Below are 21,235 nucleotides of genomic sequence, written 5' to 3'. Positions count from 1 at the left end.
TTGGTAGGGTGGTCCCAGTGGTCGACTTTCTGGGAAAAGAAAAGAGCCGCTCATGAGGGGTGGCATTGGTGGCTGTGCATAACAGGGAGCGGATGGAGTGGAGTGCCTCGGGAAGGACCTCCTGCCAGCGAGAGACCGGCAGTCCCTTTGACCTGAGGGCTAAGAGTGTGGCTTTCTAAACCATGGCATTCTCCTTCTCCACCTGTCCATTCCCCCGAGGATTATAGCTCGTGGTCCTACTAGTTGCAGTACCCCTAGCCAGCAGGTATTGGCACAGCTCGTCACTCATAAACGAGGACCCTCTGTCATAGCATGGGTATCCGAACAGAGTGAAGAGCTTGCGCAGGGCTTTTATAACTGACGTGGTAGTGGTGTCGGGGCAGGGGATGGCGAGGGGAACTGCGAGTACTCGTCGATAACATTAAGAAAGTACATATTGTGGTCAGTGGAGGGAAGGCGGCCCTTAAAGTCAACACTCTGTCGCTCAAAGGGGCGGGTGGCCTTGATTAGTTGTGCCTTTTCGGGTCGGTAGAAGTGCAGTTTGCACTCTGCGCAGACTTGGCAGTCCCTGGTCATCGTCCTGATCTCCTCAAGGGAGTAAGGCATGTTCCGAGCTTTCACGAAGTCGAGTGTATAGCTGGTCGATCTGCACGCTGGCGCATGTTCCCCGGGATAGGGCATCGGAGGGCTTGTTGAGCTTCCCAGGCCTGTACATGATGTCATAGTTGAAGGTGGAGAGTTTGATTCTTCACCTCAGAATTTTATCATTTTTGATTTTGCCCCGCTGTTGGTTACTAAATATGAATGCGACTGAGCGCTGGTCAGTTAGCAGGGTGAACTTTTTGCCGGCGAGATAGTGCCTCCAGTGCCTAATAGCTTCCACTATGGCCTGGGCCTCTTTCTCCCCCGCGGAGTGCCGAATTTCAGGGCTTTGAAGGGTACGGGAGAAGAATGCCACTGGTCTTCCCGCCTGGCTGAGGGTAGCAGCCAGCGCGAAGTCGGAGGCGTCACTCTCTACTTGGAAGGGAATGGCCTCATCCACCACATGTATTGCTGCTTTGGCAATGTCCCCTTTTATGCGTCTGAAGGCCGTGCGGGCCTCGGCTGAGAGAGGGAATGTGGTGGACTTGACCAGGGGCGGGCATTGTCTGCGTAGCTAGAGACCCATTGGGCGTAATATGAAATGAAGCCCAGGCACCTTTTGAGGGCTCTGAGGGTGTTGGGAAGAGGGAGTTCCAACAGGGGGTGCATACGGTCGGGGTCAGGGCCAATGACTCCGTTTTCCACGACACACCCAAGGATAGCAAGTCGGGTGGTTCCGAACACACACCTGTCCTTGTTATAGGTGAGATTGAAAGCTTTGGCTGCTTGGAGAAATTTTGGAGGTTGTTGTCGTGATCCTGCCAGTCGTGACCGCAGATGGTGATGTTATCTGGATATGGGAACGTGGCCTTCAGTTGGCACTGGTCCACCATCCGGTCCATTGCCCTCTGGAAGACAGATACACCATTCGTGACACCGAAGGGGACGCGCAGGAAGTGATAAAGCCTGCCGTCTGCCTCAAAGGCGGTGTAAGGGTGGTCCTCCCAGCGGATGGGGAGCTGATGGTAAGTGGATTTTAGGTCTATGGTCGAGTACATCTTGTACTGTGCTATCTGATTGACTATATCTGCGATGTGGGGTGGAGGGTATGCGTCGAGCTGTGTGAACCTATTGATGGTCTGCCTATAGTTCACGACCATCCTATTTTTCTCCCCGTTCTGAACAATGACCACCTGCACCCTCCAAGGACTTGTGCTTGCATCAATGACCCCCTCCCTGAGCAGCCGCTGCACCTCCGACTTAATGAAGGCTCTGTACCCCGCGCTGTACCTCCTGCTTTTAGTAGCCACAGGTTTACAGTCGGGGGTCAGGTTGGCGAATAGCAGTGGGGGAGGGATCTTGAGGGTGGAGAGGCCGCAAGTGGTGTCGGTAGTGTGGCAGTTGGCATGGTGTTGGGTGGGATGTGCGGGTCGGTGTGTGTGGGTGGTCAGTAGCGGGTATGTGACGTATTCCTACAAAACTGGGGATTTACGACAGTGATTGGTGGGAGGGGCCCATCATACTCCATTGTCACGATTTTCAGGTGGCTCTGGAAGTCGAGCCCCAATAACACAGGGGCACACAATTGAGGCATAACCAGTAACGTAAAGTCTCGATATTCTGTGCCCTGCACCACTAGTGTCGCTACACAACCCCCCCCCCCCCCCGGATGTCTGTTGTATGCGAGCAGGAAGCCATGGTGACCCTCTGACTTACCGGCCGTATCACGAGTCCGCAGTGCTGCACCGTGTCTGGGTGGATAAAACGCTTGGTGCTGCCTGTGTCAAACAGGCAGCTCATCCTATGCCCCTCCACCAGGATTTCCATCATTGACCTTGTGAGCTGGTAGGGAGTGCTTTGGTCGAGGGTCATGGAGGCCACTGTTGAGTCGCTGTCTTGGTCCGGCGCTGTGAGCACCCGTTGGTTGTAGGTGGTGGGAGGTGGCGCCGACCAAGATGGCCGCCCCTATGTCTTGCACGTGGTGGCAGCGTGCAGGGAAGATGGCGGCAGGCAAGATGGCAACCCCCATGTCTCACATGCAGCGCTGCTCGATCCTGCTCGTGGTTTGGACTTAGACCTTGGTGGAGCAGGTAGCTTCTCGGGCCGGGCAGCGTTTCCGGGGGTGCTTCTTGAGTCCGCAGAAGTAGCACTTCGTGGACTCGTGACTGGCAGCAGCCGAGGTCAGTTCACCGGCGGGTTGCGGGGTCTGCGGTACCGAGGCCATCGGGGGATCGCGTGCCTGGAGAGCCTCAGAGTTGTGCAGAGCAGCCTCCAGCGTGTCGGCTAGCTCGATCGCCGAACTTGAGGTAAGATCAGCTTTTTGCAACAGCTGCTGGCGCACGTACACTGACATGGTCCCCGTGACGAAGGGGTCTCTCACTAGGAGCTCTGTATGCTGTCCTGCCGTTAGGCCCTGGCAATCGCAGTGCCACACGAGTGTCTGTAGTGTCTGGACAAATTCGGCACTTGATTCCCCAGGCCGCTGGTGCCAAGTCACTAATTGGTGCTGCGCATAGACGGTGTTTAGCGGCCGCAAGTACTGTCCTTTGAGTGCGCTCATCGCACCGTCATAGCTCGGCTGGTCTCTGATCATCAAGTAGTCCCGTGGACTGACCCTGGAGAGGAGAACTCTGCGCTTTGCTGCAGGGTCGGTTGCTTTAATCTCCTCTAGGTACGATTCGAAGCAAGCCAGCCAGAGTTTGAAGGCGTTTCCAGCTTCAAGTGTTTGCGGGTCAAGGTCTAACTTGTTGGGTCTCAGAGAACGTTCCGTGCTTTAAAATTACTGCGAGTAAAATTGATGCACCTTCAATTACTCCAAAAGACTGAAGTAGGGTAAATACTGAAAGGCTTTTATTCACAGTAAAATATGACTTCCAGTATGCTGAGTGTCTGCCCCTGGACTGAGGAGGAGGAGCAGGGTGAAATCACCTTTATTCAGGGATCTGTGGGAGGAGCCACAGGGGCAGTCAGCAGAGGGGCGTGTCCAGACAGTTAACCCAGTTACAACATATATATATGGCTTACCACACAAGGCTACTGGCAGAAAGAGACCCAACCTTAGAACGGGCATTGGCCATCGCAATAGCATTAGAGACTGCAGCAAAACTACAGAAAAGGAGGTTAGAATGTGAAATGCACAAAATGTCCCTGTATGGTGCAAAAAGCCAAAGATGTTATCAATGAGGCAAATCCTCCCATGATGCAAATTAATGTTGGCTCAAAGAAAAAAATCTGCAGAAAGTATCACATACAAGGTCACATAGTGAGAATGTACAAGGCAGACAAAAACACAACTAAGTGAAAAGTCTCAAACACAAAACTAAGCAAATGCATCAAGTTACTGAATATAAAACAGAATCAGACAACATACTGTAGAGTCTGACAAAGATGAACTGTTATGCCTAGAGTTGCAAAGTATTACTGAATCAGATCACAAAACCATCTAGATCACAATAGATGTGTCTGGTGTAAAACTGAAAATGGAGCTGGATACAGGGGCTGTTTTGTCTATAATTCCAGAGGCTAACTACAATAAACTATTTTGTAAGATACCATTAGAAAAGACCTTAGTGATGCTGAAGACCTACACAGTTGAAAAAGTGTCTCTCAAAGGCAAACTGAAAACAAATGTGATGTATGGAGGTCAAACACAACAGTTAGAGCTTTATGTATTGAAAAGTGGAGGGTCTGCACTTTCTGGGTATGAATGTCTGTCTGTCTAGGTACCATATCTGATGAGGACTTTGGTGACCATGGTTTTCCATATAGATCTATCCTTCGTTTTTGGATGACTTCCATTTTCTCGATGTGTAGCCACCTGGCTATGCTTTTGATGTACATAAACTGAGGTCTTCCTTTAGGTTTACTCCCCTCAATCTTTCCAGAGAGTATGAGTTTTTCTAGTTCATCTTTCTGCATGATGTGTCCTAGGAATCTGAGTTGTCTTTCTCTTATTGTTGGTATGAGTGATTGAACTGCTTGGGCTCTTCTGAGAACTTCTTCATTTGATGTGTGTGTGGTCCATGATATTTTTAACATTCTCCTGTAGAACCATAATTCAGCTGCTTCTAGTCTCTTTTCCATTGCTGGAGAAATGGTCCAGCATTCACTTCCGTAAGTCAGGGTAGAATAAATGTAGCACTGCAGTATTCTGTTTTTGGTGTACGTGCTCATCATTCTGTCTGTTAATATGGTCTTCATTTTTTGGAAAGCTTCTTTTGCCATTGCTATTCTGTATTTGATATCTGTGTTGCACCTGCCATTACTTGTTATTAGGCTGCCAAGATATTTGAATTTGTTGAGATAAATCTAACTAGGCTGGCACTCAAAGCTCTCAGTGTGGCATCAACAGGCAACGGCAGGCCAGAGACTGGCACAGCTGCTTCGTGCTAATGAGAAGGTGTTTGAGAAGGGGATTGGTAAACTCAACGGCATCAAGGCCAGAAATGAACTGGATGAAATAGCAGCACCAACATTCCATAAAGTGTGACCAGTGTTTTACGCACTGCGTTCTAAAGAGGATGGTGAACTGCAGAGCTTGGAGGCATCTGGAATTATCTCCAAGGTTGAGTGAAGCAGTTGGGCCATGCCCATTGTCCCAGAGAACAAAAAAGGAAAGGCTGGAACTGTTTGTATACGTGGGGATTTCAAGGTGAACATCAACCCAGTGCTGTGTGCTGTGCAGTATCCCCTGCCATGAATAGAAAACATTTTTGCATCTTTGACATGTGGGGAAAGGTTTTCAAAGATTGACTTGTCACACTATCTGCAAATGGAGACTGAAGAGTCAAGCAGGAAGTTCCTCAACGCTCACAAGGGACTGTTCCAGTATAATTGTCTTATCTTTGGTGTTGCATCAGCTCCAGCAATTTGGCAAAGAGCAATGGACCAAGTGCTCCAAAATATCCCAGGAACACAATGTCACCTTGACATCATTGTGACTGGCAAAAGTGATGAAGAGCACCTCCAGAACCTTGGTAGGGTGTTTACCAGGCAGTGCGAGTATGGTCTGCGTGCAAAGAGAGAGAAATGTGAGTTTTTCAAGAATGAAATTTCATATTGTGGACATGCCAGTGACAAGCATGGCTTACATAAATCACAAGAGAAGATTGAAGCAGTGCTAGAGTTACCCAAACTGGAAAATGTGTCACAACTCAGGCCTTGTAAGCTACTACCACCAGTGTCTCCCAACTATTGCTACAGTGCTGCATCAATTGAATACACTGTTACAAACAAAGGCAAGGTGGGAATGGTCAGAAAGATGTGAAAGAGCATTCAAGGAAACAGAGACTAAATACATCTGATGAAATGATCACCCATCCCTGCCCATCAGACACATCCCCTGATGGCGTTGGAGCCATTCTGTCACACATAAAGAAAGATGGACCTGAATGCCTGATTGTGTTTGTTTCAAGATAGTTGATGAGCGCAGATGCAATTATGCACAGATCGACTAAGATGCCCTTAGTCTAGTATAAGGAATAAAGAAATTCCACCACTACTGCTACAGATGAAAGTTTACGCTAGTGACAGATCACCAGCCCCTTGTGTCCATTTTCAATCCCAGGAAAGGAACGTCAGTGATGACTGTTACCCGGTTATAACGTTGGACACTATCTCTATGAGTCCACTCTTATGACATAGAGTTCAAGGGTACCAAACAACACAGCAATGCTGATGGCTTGTCATGTCTTCCACTGTTGGCAACTGAAGAAGAAAAGTCTTCATACTGTGACCCAGCAGAAGTGTTCCACACCACATTGGTGGACCAGTTGCCAGTAAGTAGTTCCGAAATGCAAAGGGAAACAGGGAATGACCCGACATTGTCAAAAGTCTGAAATCACCATGTAAGGATGGCAAGCTCATGGTAACTCTATGTTTCCAGCATTCTTGGTGATGTGAGACCAACTGTTGGTTTGTCAAGGAACGCTGATGTGTGGATCTCGTGTTGTGGTTCCCTCTAAACTACGTACCAGAGTGTTAGAAAATCTGCATGAAGGACACCTACATGAAGAGTCTCGCCTGGAGCTACATGTGGTGGCCAGGAATAGATAAACAGATTAAAGAGTTGGCCAAAAGCCGTTTGGGATGCCAAAACATTCAAAATGTACCCCCACAGGCACCATTCCACCCGTGGGGTGGCCATTGTCACCATGGCAAAGAGTACATATTGACTTTGCTGGGCCATTCATGGACTCCATGTTTCTGATTGCTGTGGATACTCATTCGAAGTGGCCGGAGGTTATACCAATGAAGTCAACCATCTCAGCAAAGACTGTCTCTGCTATGAGGACTATCGTCACCAGGATTGGCTTACCAGAACAAATTATGAGTGACAACAGACCACAATACACAGAAGAATTCCACCCTGTTCATGAAGAAAAATAGCACCAGACATTTCAAGTCAGCTCCTCACCATCCAGAAACAAATGGTTTAGCTGAAAGGTTTATCCAAACCTTCAAGCAGTCCATGAAAGCGATGGACAAGGGGGACATTTCTCTACAGCACAAAGTGGACAACTTCCGTTTTGTGTATCAGAACTCTGTTCATGCAACAACAAATCAAACACCTGCAAAGCTGTTCATGAGCAGGAATCTGAGATCTCACATAGACCTCCTGAAACCAAATCTACAGAGGGAAGTATCAAATAAACAGTTCAACCAGTTGCCAAATGAAGCAGCAAGGAGCTTCAGGGTTAGACAGGAAGTCCTAGCCTCTCAGTGTGGCATCAATAGGCAATGGAAGCCCAAATGTTAGCACAAACCAGAGACTGGCACAGCCTAATTAGCTTAATGCTAATGAGAAGGTGTTTGAGAAAGGGATTGGTAAACTTAAAGGCATCAAGGCTAGAAATGAACTGGATGAAACAACAACACCAAGAATCCACAAAGTGCGTGCAGTGCTTTATGCACTGCGTCCTAAAGTGGAGGCTGAACTGCAGAGCTTGGAGGCATTTGGCATTCTCTCCAAGGTTGAGTGGAGCGATTGGGAAACACCCATTGTCCCGGTGATCAAGAAATGGAAAGCCTGAGCTGTTTGCATATGTGGGGATTTCAAAGTGAGCATCAACCCAATGCTGCGTATTGTGCAGTATCCTGTGCCACGAATAGAAGACATTTTTGCATCTCTAGCAGGCAGGGGGAGGTTTTCAGCGATTGACTTGTCACAAACCTATCTGCAAATGGAGATTGAGGAATCAAGCAGAAAGTTCCTCACAATCAACACTCACAAAGGACTGTTTGAGTATAATCGTCTCATCTTTGGTGTCACATCAGCTCCAGCAGTTCGGCAAACAGCAATGGACCAAGTGCTCCGAGATATCCCAGGAACACAATGTTACCTTGACACCATCGTGACTGGCAAAAGTGATGAACAGCACCTCCAGAACCTTGGTAAAGTGTTTACCAGGCAGAGCGAGTATGGTCTGTGTGCAAAGAGAGAGAAATGTGAGTTTTCCAAGAATGAAATCTCATATTGTGGACTTATCATTGACAAGCATAGATTACACAAGTCAGATGAGAAGACTGAAGCAGAGCTACAGGAACCCAAACCGGAAAACGTGTCACAACCCAGGTCATACTTGGGCCTTGTAAACTACTACCATCAGTTTCTCCCAAACTTTGCTATATTGCTGCATCCATTGAATGCTCTGCTACAGACAGGAACAAAGTGGGAATGGTAAGAAAGATGTGAAAAAGCATTCAAGAAAACAAAGAGACTAATAACATCAGATGAACTGCTCACCTATTGTGACCCATCCCTGCCCATCAGACTGGTGTGTGATGCATCCCCTTATGGCACTGGAGTCATTTTGTCACACATTATGGAAGATGATTCTGAACGCCTGATGTGTTTGCTTCAAGATTGCTGACGAGCGCAGAATGCAACTATGCACAGAATGACCAAGAGGTCCTTAGTCTAGTATGAGGAATAAAGTTGTTCCACCACTACCTGTACCTCTAAGGACAAATGTTTATGCTAGTGACAGATCACCAGCTCCTTGTGTCCATTTCCAATCCCAGGAGGGGAATTCCAGTGATGACTGCTACCCAGTTACAACATTGGACACTATTTCTAGGAGCCCACTCTTATGACATAGAGTTCAAGGGTACCAAACAACACAGCAATGCTGATGGCTTGTCATATCTTCCACTGTTGGCAACTGAAGAAAAGTTTTCATACTGTGACCCAGAAGTGTTCCACACCGCACTGGTGGACAAGTTGCTGGTAATAAATTCCGAAATACAAAAGGAAACAAGAAATGACCCGACGTTGTCAAAAGTCTATGAAATCACCATGCAAAGATGGTCAGCTCGTGGTAACCTTATGTTTCCAGAGCTCTCAGTGAGACGAGACTAACTGTCGGGATGTCAAAGAACCCTGATGTGTGGATCTTGTGTTGTGGTTCCCTCTAAACTGCAACCCACAGTGTTAAGGAATTTGTGTGAAGGACAGCTGGATACAGTCAAGATGACGAGTCTTGCCTGGAGCTACATGTGTGTGGCTGGGAATAGATGAACAGATTGAAGACTTGGTCAAAAGCTAATTGGGAGGCTAAAAGTTCAAAATGCACCCCCCACAGACTCTGTTACACCCGTGGGAGTGGCTGTTGTCACCATGGCAAAGAGTACATATTGACTTTGCAGGGCCATTCAAGGAACTCCATATTTCTGATTGTTGTGGATGCTCATTTGAAGTGGCCGGAGGTTATACCAATGAAGTCAACCACCTCAGCAAAGACTGTCTCCGCTCTGAGAACTACCTTTGACAGAAATAGCTTACCAGAACAAATTGTGAGTGTCAAAGGACCACAATGTATGTCAGAAGAATTGCAACTGTTCATGAAGAAAAATGGCATCAGACATTTCAAACCAGCTCCTCACCACCCAGCAACAAATGGGTCAGCTGAAAGGCTTATCCAAACCTTCAAGAAGTCCATGAAAGCGATGGACAAGGATGACATTTTCTACAGCACAAAGTGGACAAATTGCTTTTTGTGTATTGGAAATCTGTTCAGGCGACGACAAATCAAACACCTTCAATGCTGTTCACGAGCAGGAATCTGAGATCTGGCACAGACCTCCTGAAACCAGATCTACAGAGGGAAGTACAGAATAAACAGTTCAGCTACTTGGTGGTAGTAGTTTACAAGGCCCAAGTATGACCCGAGTTGTGACACGTTTTCTGGTTTGGGTGCCTGTAGCTCTGCTTCAGTCTTCTCATGCTTGTCAATGATAAGTTCATAGTATGAGATTTCATTCTTGAAAAACTCACATTTCTCTCTCTTTGCACGCAGACCTTACTCACTCAGCCTGGTAAACACTTTACCAAGGATCTGGAGGTGCTCTTCATCACTTTTGCCAGTCACGATGATGTCATCAAGATAACATTGTGTTCCTGGGATATCTTGGAGCACTTGGTCCATTGCTGTTTGCCGAATTGCTGGAGCTGATGCGACACTAAAGATGAGACGATTATACTGAAACAGTCCTTTGTGAGTGTTGATTGTGAGGAACTTTCTGCTTGATTCCTCAATCTCCATTTGCAGATAGGTTTGTGACAAGTCAATCGCTGGAAATCTCTCCCTGCCTGCTAGCGATGCAAAAATGTCTTCTATTCGTGGCATGGGATACTGCACAATACGCAGCATTGGGTTGATGCTCACTTTGAAATCCCCACATATGCAAACGGCTCAGGCTTTCCATTTCTTGATCACCGGGACAATGGGTGTTGCCCAATCGCTCCACTCAACCTTGGAGAGAATGCCAAATGCCTCCAAGTTCTGCAGTTCAGCCTCCACTTTAGGACGCAATGCGTAAAGCACTGCACACACTTTATGGATTCTTGGTGTTGTTGTTTCATCCAGTTCATTTCTAGCCTTGATGCCTTTAAGCTTACCAATCCCTTTCTCAAACACCTTCTCATTAGCATTAAGCAGCTGTGCCAGTCTCTGGTTTGTGCTAACATTTGGGCTTCCATTGCCTATTGATGCCACACTGAACTGTGATGATCATGTCACCGACAGCAATGTGACATGGGAAACTGAAAACGTTGTCTTAGACAAGACACCTACCAGCCTGATGTCACTCCACAGGTCCAGAGGTGCTATCCTGAAAGAAACAGAGTGCCACCCAAAAGACGGAACCTTTAGAACTATAAAGTTCGTTATGGACTGTTATTGTGAAAGCATGTTTATCTGGAATGTGGATTTATGAAAGGGAAATTGAATTTTTTGTATAAATACAGGTTATGTTGCGTTAATCTAAAGGGGGTGGAAGTGTAATGTATGGATCTATTTCTTTTAGAGCAATGACCCCCCTCCTTAGCACTATGTATTGTTGATCTGTTGTCTGCACAAGCACTGTTGCCTATGCATGGGCATTGTTCTCTTTCACTCTCACTGCAATGTGAATGCACCTAAAGGCATCTCCCACATACATCCTTTTTAATTGATACGTAGTTGTGCACAGACACAACACCCATCACCCAGGACATGCCTTCCTCATTGTTACCATCAGGAATGATGTACAGAAGCCTGAAGGCACATACTCAGCAATACAGGAACAGCTTCTTCCCCTCTGCCATCCGATTCCTAAATGGACATTGAACCCATGAATACCACCTCACTGCTTTCTTTAATATTATTTCTGTTTTTTTACTACTTTTAATCTATTCAATATACATATATACTTACTGTAATTGATTTACTTATTTATTTTTTCTATATAATCATGTATGCATTGACTGCTAAGATAACAAATTTCAAACATATGCCGATGATAATAAACCTGATTCTATGATACAGTGGGTCTTGCCATGAAAACTATCTCTTCTTTTTCGTTCTCTAAGAAATCAGAAGGATTGTGACAATTTTAATGGGTGACACCTAAAATGCCATTTATAACTTATAAACATAGGTATAAAAAATGAAGAATCTCCAGGTTTGACTGTCATATTTGACAGTAACTGACAGAAAGGGAGTTAACATTTGAGGCAATATGGGGAGGAGGCAGAAGACTGATGTAATGACTTCAATGTGTTTGAGACAACAATATGGAGACATACTGTACATATACATAATAAAATTAACTTCTCATTCAGTGACATCTATATGGCATGTTAGATTATTTCCTTTACAGTCTGGCATGTTAGAATACGTAGATGTCACAATCCTTATTGTAATTAATTGCACCTCATCTTGGAGTTGCCATTTTTTGAGCTTTCTTGCTGATTTCAAATGGCTTTATTAAGCAAAGAATCTTAAGAGGAAACTTAACATATCCTTCGAGTTTGTGTTTTTCCAGTTTTCACACAGAATCTCACACTTCATTCCTGTTCAATATATTGTGCCAAGATACGAAAAATTCTTAAAGGTAAGAATTCTACCTGAAAAAAACAAAACAATAAACCTTTCATTGAATGTTCACTGAAAAGTATCCATCACCTAATTGCTTTGAGTGATTTGTAACAACGATAAAATTAGGGCAGTTCTTTAATGCAGACTTCCAGTAGAGTTTGGGTAATAATTCCCAAAGTACCATCTTTCTATATTGATAGCAATTATTCTCGTCAAAATATTACAACAAACAAGATTGTTGTACAGAGCAACTGGGAAATTTAAAGTGGGTTGCTAGTTTTATGTTACACCAAGCCTGTTTTTCAGATTTTGCCCTTAGGCAAAGCATCTGCATTATCTCTCTGTTATTGTTTATTTTTGTGTACAGTATCCAGAATTGTAAAGTATTGTATCTCAAGGCCAGCCTTTAAGAGTAACCAAATGAACATTTCTAATTCAAGTCTGTCCAATTTCTGTGGCTCATTACCAGGATAGCATTCAGCCTTGCAGGATCATTAATATTTTTGTGTTTTAGACAGTGTGCCGTAACCACAGATATGATAATGGTCTTGATCTTTTTCCTGTCTTCTGCCAAGCTCTAACTTTAACAATACTCTTTAATAGCAAAGTCTGCACTTGCCTAAATATTTGCATGTAAAAAAAAGCATTTTCCAAAAGTTAACTGTTTATAGGGATTGTTAACTCCCTGTATCCACTAAAAGCTTAAAGTGAGTTAAAATCCAAATTCTGCACTTAATTTTCAGTTCAGAATGTTTAAGTCACTTTAGCACTGATTTAATTCTTGTTTACAAAGTACTGACCTGGTTCAGGCACAAGGCATGTGTGCTTTAATGCAAGTTTAATAGCCTACTAAGCAAAGCATGTAAGGTCAGACACCAGCAGATAAGCACTCCAAAGATAAGAATTCCTAAAGGCAGAATGGAGGAAAATAACAGGCCACATAAATGGATTTGAATGGATACTCATGCACTAATTTGGCACTCTTAGCTACGGATGAATTTTGCTCTCTCAAATGGGTGCACACAGGCAGAGTCTCAAGCCTACAAATCTGATCCATGTATGCACATTTTTCTTGTAGATATCACACCTAGAAGCAGATTTACTTTGTTAAATCACACTAATGATCATTTCTGGTGAAATTACACCCGTTGAAGAATTGGACCAGGCACTTCCATGGCTGTCATTATTCTGGTGTCAGTCAAGCATCTGACTTGGCCAGCCCCATATAATTTCTGCATTGAGCATGTTTTATAGAAATATTGCATGCAATCTACAACTTTAACTAATCATTCGCAAATAAACTATGTCACAGTGAGAGGTGAGTAAAGGGTCAGCGCCGTAACATCAATGTCTTACACACAAATCCTAACAATCTGGATTATGGAACCTGTGTCACTGGTGCTCCCTTCACTCCACACAGGTTTTTTGTTTAGATTAACACTGAGCAGCATACTATGATCAATTCACAACCTGTGCTGTTTTTGGGACACTTGTGGTATGAACATTGCATGAAGAGTTGGAGACACAAAGATTTCCTTGTCCCCGTCCCTCAGCTCCATGGTGTCCTTTTCTGTCTGTGGGTGCCGAGGGGAACAGTTCTTTAAGGTGACTCTTTTCTCAGAAGTCATAAGGTCCTCATGCAGCAGGGGATCACATGGATCCCATTATAGTGCACTATCTGTGTGTAAAATGTTACACCACTGCTTTTTACTGTTGTGTATCCAACTTCTCATACCTTTGTGGCGCATTGTAATTGGTGTTAGTGATATGCATTTGGTGATTGAAGCATAGCGTTCTCAGACTCCGTTGGCTGTTGACTCAAAGGACCCACTTCACTGATCTTTTCAATCATTTCAATCTTTTGAAGTATATAGAACAAATGAAGCTACTTTTTTTAAATGCATGAAACTTGGAAGAGGTTCTCAATCCTTTCCAAATTTTGATAGTTTCTTCAGTGATTGTCACTTGAGGACAAATAAAATTAATTAATTTCACAACAAAATGAATTTTTACCTTGAAAAGAACCACAGTTTGGAGTTTGGGTACTTTTTGTTTTGTAAAGAAAAACAATACTTGAATTGCTCCAGATGGCTTAGACATAGCTTTCAACTGAACCTAGTTACAGAGCAAGTTTGAAGGAGCCCCAAGGGGAGACTGGTTTTTTTCATGCCAAATTTCCTGTTGAGTATAAACAGTGCAGGTAGAATACAGAAAAACAGGAAAAATGTTTGCGTGTTTTTAATCATGCAATTAGATCAAAATTGCTTTAACAAACAAGTACACAGAAAATCTATTTTTCTTCTCCCTGTGGATCAAGGATGACTTCAGTTTCATGGGTTCTGAAGTGGCTGATGTAGGAACAGTTGGCTCTTTTACAGATGGAACAATTAGGGCCTGACAGGGTGGGTGGGGAATCTACCAGTAAATCCAGGCATCAGTGAGGATGCTGAATTTTCTTAAGGTGTTAACAATATCCTTGAACTTTTTCCTGTCTACTTAATGTTCTTTCCCCAATGTTCTGAACAGAGCAACTGTTTCAATGGTCTGATGTCGGACATGCGAACCACATACCCTGCCCAATGCAGTCAAATGAGTGCTATCTAGGCCTTGGTGCTCAGATTGTTGGGCTGTGAGAGGACACTGATAATCATTAGCTTATTCTTGAGGTGCATGTTATACGTAGTTCAGGTCTCAGTAGCATAAAATACAACAATGAATGTAACTGCCAAGGATCATGATCTTTGTTTCATCTCTAAGATCTTGAACTCCAAATGCCTTTTCCATCAATCGGCCTAAAGCTGAACTCGGTAGAGAAGGCAGTTGTGAATCTCATCATCAATGTCTGCCTTCACCAGAAAGTGTTTCTCAAGGTATGAGAGGTGGTTCATGATTTCCAGGGTACCACCTTGAGCTTTACTGTCAGGCAGTATTATGGTGCAGCAGAAGCAAGTAGATCGAGGAACTTTCTCTTGCCAGTGTTGAGCATATGGCCCACCCTCCTGCTGGGTTCAGTGAAACACTGTAAGCAGACAAAGAAGGACATCAGATCAGAAATGGACTGAAAACTTAAGGTCATCCTTGGAGATGTCCCACAAAGTCATTGCTCGATCTACCTTGGTTTCTCCAATACTGATGAGCACTGAATGCAGCCCACTACATTGGAAGAATTCCTTGTACACAGGCATAACCGCTCCTGCTCCACCACAAGCCTTCTTTACTTGACTGAAACTGAACCAGTTCTCATTTGAAAACCTTTTCCTGTAACTACCTTTTTTCTTAAAATGGAAGCGTCCCTATGGGAACAAGCATAGGTCTAAGTAATACCTGTTTCTCTGTGGGGTAGGTTCAGGGAATAGCCTTTGTTTCTTTCCTAATCATTGCCCCTCCTTCACCCAGTTTTCTGGTATATAAGTACTACTTTCTGCTTTTGTAATTAAGTTACATCAACTTTGTTATCCATTTCCACCCTACTCTCAGATTCTAAAGGTCAATCACTGCTTCATCATTAATTTCTATTTCACGCAATTCGGTTAGTGACCAACATCCATCAACATCCCACAGACTTTGTTGACAGGGCTCTCAACCACATTTCCTGCATTTCTCTCTTACATCGCTCCATGAGTGAGGATGGGATTCCTCCTGAGTACTCACCTTCCACATTCAGCCAATTATCCTCTGTGGTTTCAGAATTCCTCCTTTATGATGCTCCCACTGGACACATTTATCTTCCTCTTTCAGCTTGCAGTTGAGGCGGGGTGGAATGAGAGATCCCTCATCACTGCTTTCCCATGGGCTGAGTGCAGGGATTCGATGACATGAGATCGCTATGTGTGACGAGCAGGACAGTCTTGATGACCTGGTAAATCTGGCCATCCGAATCACCAAGCATCTGAGTAGAGCAGGGTAAGAATGCCCCAAGCTGCCTACTCTTTAGATCGCTACCGTCACGCATTCCCTTATCACCCAGTATCCAATACATGAAGGAGCCTATACAAGTGAGGTGTATGCACCTATCACAGGAGGAATGAGATCAGAGCAGGAGAACTGGTCCCTTCCTCTACTGTGCCAATCCAGGACACTTCTGGGCATCATGTTCCAAGCGCCCAGTAAAACAGGATACCTGTCAGCAGGAAGGATAATTCTGACGGGTCGATTCTCCCTTCAAACATCTTCCCCTAATCGTGTAATGCTTCCAGCTTTGTCGATGTGGGGGGCCCAGACCCATAAGACTCAGGCACTTACTGACTCTGGGGCAGCCAGGAACCTCACAGATATCTCTCTGGCTCAAATCGAGAGAGAACATTGACATCAAGGCTCTGGAGGGTCAGCGTCTGGGCACCTGCAAGATCCACCTTTCCACAGAACCCTTCCAACTTGTGCTCGAAGGCAACCACAGGGAACAGCTCTCATATCTGTTGATTTGCCTGAACTGCCACAGGTGCTTTGCCTTCCCTGGCTATCTTGATACAACCCACGGATTGACTGTTTGCAAAAGGCACTTCAAGTGGGGGACTGTTGTGTTTGTCTACCTGTCTGGGTCCAGCTCAAACCCCTGTCAGCATATCCCCTCATGCCAGCTGTCAGTGTGGACCTGTCTAGTGTTCCGGCTGAATATGCTGACCTTCTTGAAGACTTCAGTAAGAAGGCCACCTCCCTACCTCCATACTGGTCACACAACTGAGCCATTGACCACTTACCCAGAACTACTCCTCCCGGGGGGCGGCTCTTTTCTATCCCTGATCCTGAAAAGGTGCCAATGGAAGAATACATCAAGGAGGCATTGGCCTTAGGGTTTATCCATCTGTCAACTTCACCAGCAGTGGTGGGCTTCATTTTTGTAAGCCAGAAGGATGACAAGCTCATCCCTGCATTGATTATCGGCCCCTTAGTGAAGAACTCCTACTGTGTTTGAACATCTCCAAGGAGCAACCATATTCTCCAAGATAGATCTGCACAATGCTTACAACGTGGTTTTCATCTGAGAAAGGGACGAGTAGAAGGCAGCATTCACTACCATCACTGGCCACTATGAGTACCTCGTGATGCCATTTGGTTTGGCTAATGCCCCTGCTGTTTTTCAGACCCTGGTCAACAACATGCTCTGGGACATGTTGAATCAGTTTTGTTTTTGTATATTTGGATGACATTCCTGCTCCTGCGAGGAACACATTCAGCACGTTTGGAAGGTTCTCAGATGGTGCCTCGAGAACAACCTTTATTCTGAGCCAGGAATGCATGAATTCCATGAAGAGCAGGTGTTGTTCTTGGGCTACCTCCTTGCTCCTTCCAGAGTTCAAATGGACGCATGTAAAGATCAGGCAGTCACAGAGTGGCCCAAACCATCTACAGTCAAACTGGTGAGGTGCTTCGTGGGGATTGCAAACTTTTATCACCACTTCATCAGAAACTTCAGTTCCATTGCCGCCTATGTAAATGCACTCAGCTAAAAAGACCTCTATGGAATTCCTATGGAAAAGTGAAGGAAACCAAGTATTCTCAGAACAAAAGCAATGTCCTGCTGCTGCAACATCCAGACCCGTTCCGTCTGTTCATCAGAGGTTGACATATCGGATGTGGGTATTGGAGCCATCCTCTCCCTGCCCTCTTCAATGGGTAATCAGCTACACCTCTGTGCTTTTTGTTCCCATCCCTTGACTTCTGCTGAGTGTAATTACGATGTTGGGAACCAAGAACTTCTGGATATCAAGGAGGCCCTGGAAGCATGGTGACCAATGTTCCCTCTAATTTTTAGTAGTCAGAGTGCGCAAAAATCTTATGTTGTGCAAATTTCTTTCCTATGACAAAAGTATGTGTGCACTGAATGCACACATGGCACAGTCTATGTAGGTTTACAAAATATTTGACATAAAACTTCACAGAACAACAACAAAATAACATACATATTTAAGTCACTCAGTTATTTTTTCTCTCTCCTGTCTTTGGCATTTACCCATTCTTTGTAAACTCTATCTAGACTAATAGAACTTCCATCCAATTGATAGCTTTTGATTCTCATTAACATATCCAAATGACATTCACCTAAACGGTTTCTCAGCTTGTTTTTGAGTTAGGCTAAAACCTCACTCACAGTCCGCACTAAACGCAAGAAAGGTTCCCCCAATGTCCATCAACTGTGCAAGGTCGCAAAACTGTTCATTTTGAAGTACTAATGCCACCATTTGAGTAAAGTTTGAAATCAGTTTGAATTTAATTTTTCTCTTGCACAGAAAATTTGAAATCATTAAACTGTCTAACTATTACAATATTTTCAGCTAGAAAATCATGATATTTTAGACATAAGGCATTAACTTGTTCATCACCAAATGTGAAGTCACAATCTGCAATTGTGGAGAAATCAAAAGCTAACCATTCTTGTACCTCATCTTCAGGAACTTTGATTTCCTCTGGGTTTAATCGTTTTCGCTCATGCTCATCTGCACTCAACCGTAACATGCGTAGCACTCCTGTAACGGGTAATGATGGGTTCTGGTTGCCTGAGCTTTTGTACACCGTCCAAATGCGATTTACTTGCCAAATGGCACTTCAAAAAGTCAAGTTTCCAAATATCATTCCACTTCTTTCCACTAGCAAATTCTCCAGCAACTTTTACATCACGACAATACAGATAACTCCAGTTTCCAAATCATACATAAATATTGCTTGTAGCTTAACGTTCATGATTTCATAAGCTTTCTGTGTAACAGTTTCCACTATTTTGTTAAGCCATTCAACTTCAAACAAATTTGCAGTTCTTTTGCACTCCACGCCCTTCGCTTCTTTTAAATTCGAAATATTGAATCAATATTTTTTCAATAAAAACTTAGTAAGCTATCTACAGGACTTGAAACAGATCTTTGTAAACTTTACGATATGAACACTGTCCGCCAAAGATGGCTGCCGCCGTGATGCGGCTGTACAAACCAGACCAGGAAAGGTGAGGTGACGTAAATTAGTGACGTGCATTGTGGTATTTTAAAAACCGCCTAACTAGTTAACAGAAGCATTTAGCTAAAAGATTATTTTCAATAAGTATAATTATTAATTACTACATTATTTTAGGTAACTAACCTTTTGTGCGCACATTAATTTCCTTTGTGCGCTGGTTGAAAAACGTGTGTGTGTGCACACACGCACAGCTTAGAGGGAACATAGATGGCGACACTGGCTGAAGTGGGGCAGAGCGCCCTTTTCTGGTACGGACAGACCATAAGAACCTCTCCCACATTCAGGATGCCAAAGTACTCAACTCCTGTCAAGCTGGTTGGGTTGCATTCTTCACTCGGTTTAACTTCCCCCTTACCCTACCTTCCTGGCAGCAAGAATACCATGTCTGGTGTCCTGCTGAGGAGTCTTGGCCCAAAACATCGGCTATACTCTTTTCCATAGATGCTGCCTGGCCTGCTGAGTTCCTCCGGTACTCTGTGTGTGTTGCTTGGACTTCCAGCAACTGCAGATTTTCTTTTATTTCTGATGCTCTTTCCCACCAGTTTGGCATCTCTGAGGACAATGCCAATCCAGAATCAATCCTTTTACACTCGTGCATTTTCACTCTGGGAAATAGAAGCAGGGAAGAGGGGTGCCTGACGGTTGGATCCAGGCCCAGGTGGAGGGCCTCCCTACCAGCTGTTTGTCCAGAGTGTTGGTCACTCTTCCTGACTGGTTGGCCATTTGGGAATTCAACAGCTTCAGAAATTTATAAAGAGATGGTATTGGTAGCCATCTATATCCCAGAACGTCCATGACAATGTCTCTGTCTATCCCACATGCGCCCAGAAAAGGCATTGCATCAGCGCCAAGGTGGTCTGTAATGCCCACAGCCTGTGCCTCACTGCCTCTGGTCCTGCCCTTCGGCGGATTTCATCAGGCCTGCCCCTGTCAGATGGAAACATTACTATTCTTGTGGTTGTAGACTGTTCTCCAAAGCTGCCCACTTCATTGCTCCCCCCCAAACTCCTGTCGGCTCATGAGACTGCCACACTCATGGTTCAGCGGGTGTTCAAACAGCACGGCTTCCCTCAGGACACCGCGTCTGATCGAGTGCCACAGTTCACGTCCCATTTCTGGAAGGCTTTCTGTTCTCTTTTGTGAGGCTCAGCCAGCCTCTCGACAGGTTTCCACTCCCAGTCTAATGGCCAGTAAAACAGGAACTGGAGACCCCATGATCTGGAGCTCCCAGCTGGTTTGGGCAGAGATAGTCCATAATAACCGCCAGTTGTCCTCCACTGCCAGGTTCCCCTTTGAATACCAGAAGGGATTCCAGCCACCACTCTTCCCTGACCAATAGACTGATGTGGGAGTTCCTGCTGCTGAACAGTTGGTCCAACATTACAAGTGTACACGGAGTCAGGCCGGGGCTTCTCTGCTGTGCACCTGGAAACAATAGGCCCGGCAGGTTGATCAGCTCCGTGGACAGGTGAGGCCTCTAAAGTTAGGGTAGCAAGCCTGACTGGCATCTGCAGATCTTCCTTTGAAGTTGAGAGCCGCCAGTTGGTCCCATGTTATGTGGAACCATTCACAGTGGAGAAGGCTACCAACAGAATCTCATTCAGACTGCACCCATCATAATCGATGAAGATTCTCCCAGTGTTCCAGGTTTCTCAGCTCAAGTCTGTGACTTTCCTTCCCCCTTGCTCCAGCAACCCCCTCCCTCTCCTCCCTGCTTGGTGGACGCGTCTCTGGCTATTCTGTACAGTGTCTCCTGGCGTGGGGCAACATCCACCTCATGGATTAGGAAGGGTATGGCATTGAGGGACATTCTGGGGCTCTGGCCCATGGCATCCTGGACAGGTCTATCAACTGGGACCTCCAGCAGGCTCCAGTCTCTGGCACCTTGGGAGGTGCACCTAGGGAGGGGGCCTTGTCACAACCACTTACTCCGCTCTGGAGTCTAAACACTGTCGCAGGTGGGCAGCGGAGCTTGGTGGGCTTGTTGCAGCCCATTAGTGTTTCATTGTGATTGTGTTTAACCCCTTCCTCTCATTTCAGTCTTGTCACATCTTGACCAAAAGCACAGCAACATCAACACTCCCTGCTCACCTGTGCCCTCATTCCAGAAAAGACGACTACCGTTTAGATTGACGTCGTAAAGGAGCAGTTTTTGGTATTAAGTTGCCGTTTCCAAGCTGGAGGGTCAGCGTCAGTTAACGGCCCTGCTGCCTGGTGTTTATTGGTTTCCCTTTAAGCTTGCACAGTTCTTATTAAAAGCCTGTGAATTGTTTGCTGCTTCAGTCTGCAATTGATAGTCAAACACATCTGTGTATTCAGGGATTATTAGGCTTTGCACTCAATGAAGATCA

The 21,235-nt window shown here is 45.1% G+C and overlaps 1 protein-coding gene across 1 annotated transcript in view; it reads right to left on the bottom strand.

Moving 5' to 3' along the window:
- LOC140200842 (uncharacterized) overlaps nucleotides 1–21,235 on the bottom strand; it is a 173,829-nt gene that overhangs the window by 89,419 nt on the left and 63,175 nt on the right. The window lies entirely within an intron of this gene.

This window comes from Mobula birostris, chromosome 7 (genome assembly GCF_030028105.1).
Source record: "Mobula birostris isolate sMobBir1 chromosome 7, sMobBir1.hap1, whole genome shotgun sequence".
In the NCBI taxonomy this organism is placed as follows: domain Eukaryota; kingdom Metazoa; phylum Chordata; class Chondrichthyes; order Myliobatiformes; family Myliobatidae; genus Mobula; species Mobula birostris.
The sequence above is the reverse complement of the archived record's forward strand: the minus strand, read 5'-3'. Positions and strand labels throughout refer to the sequence as shown.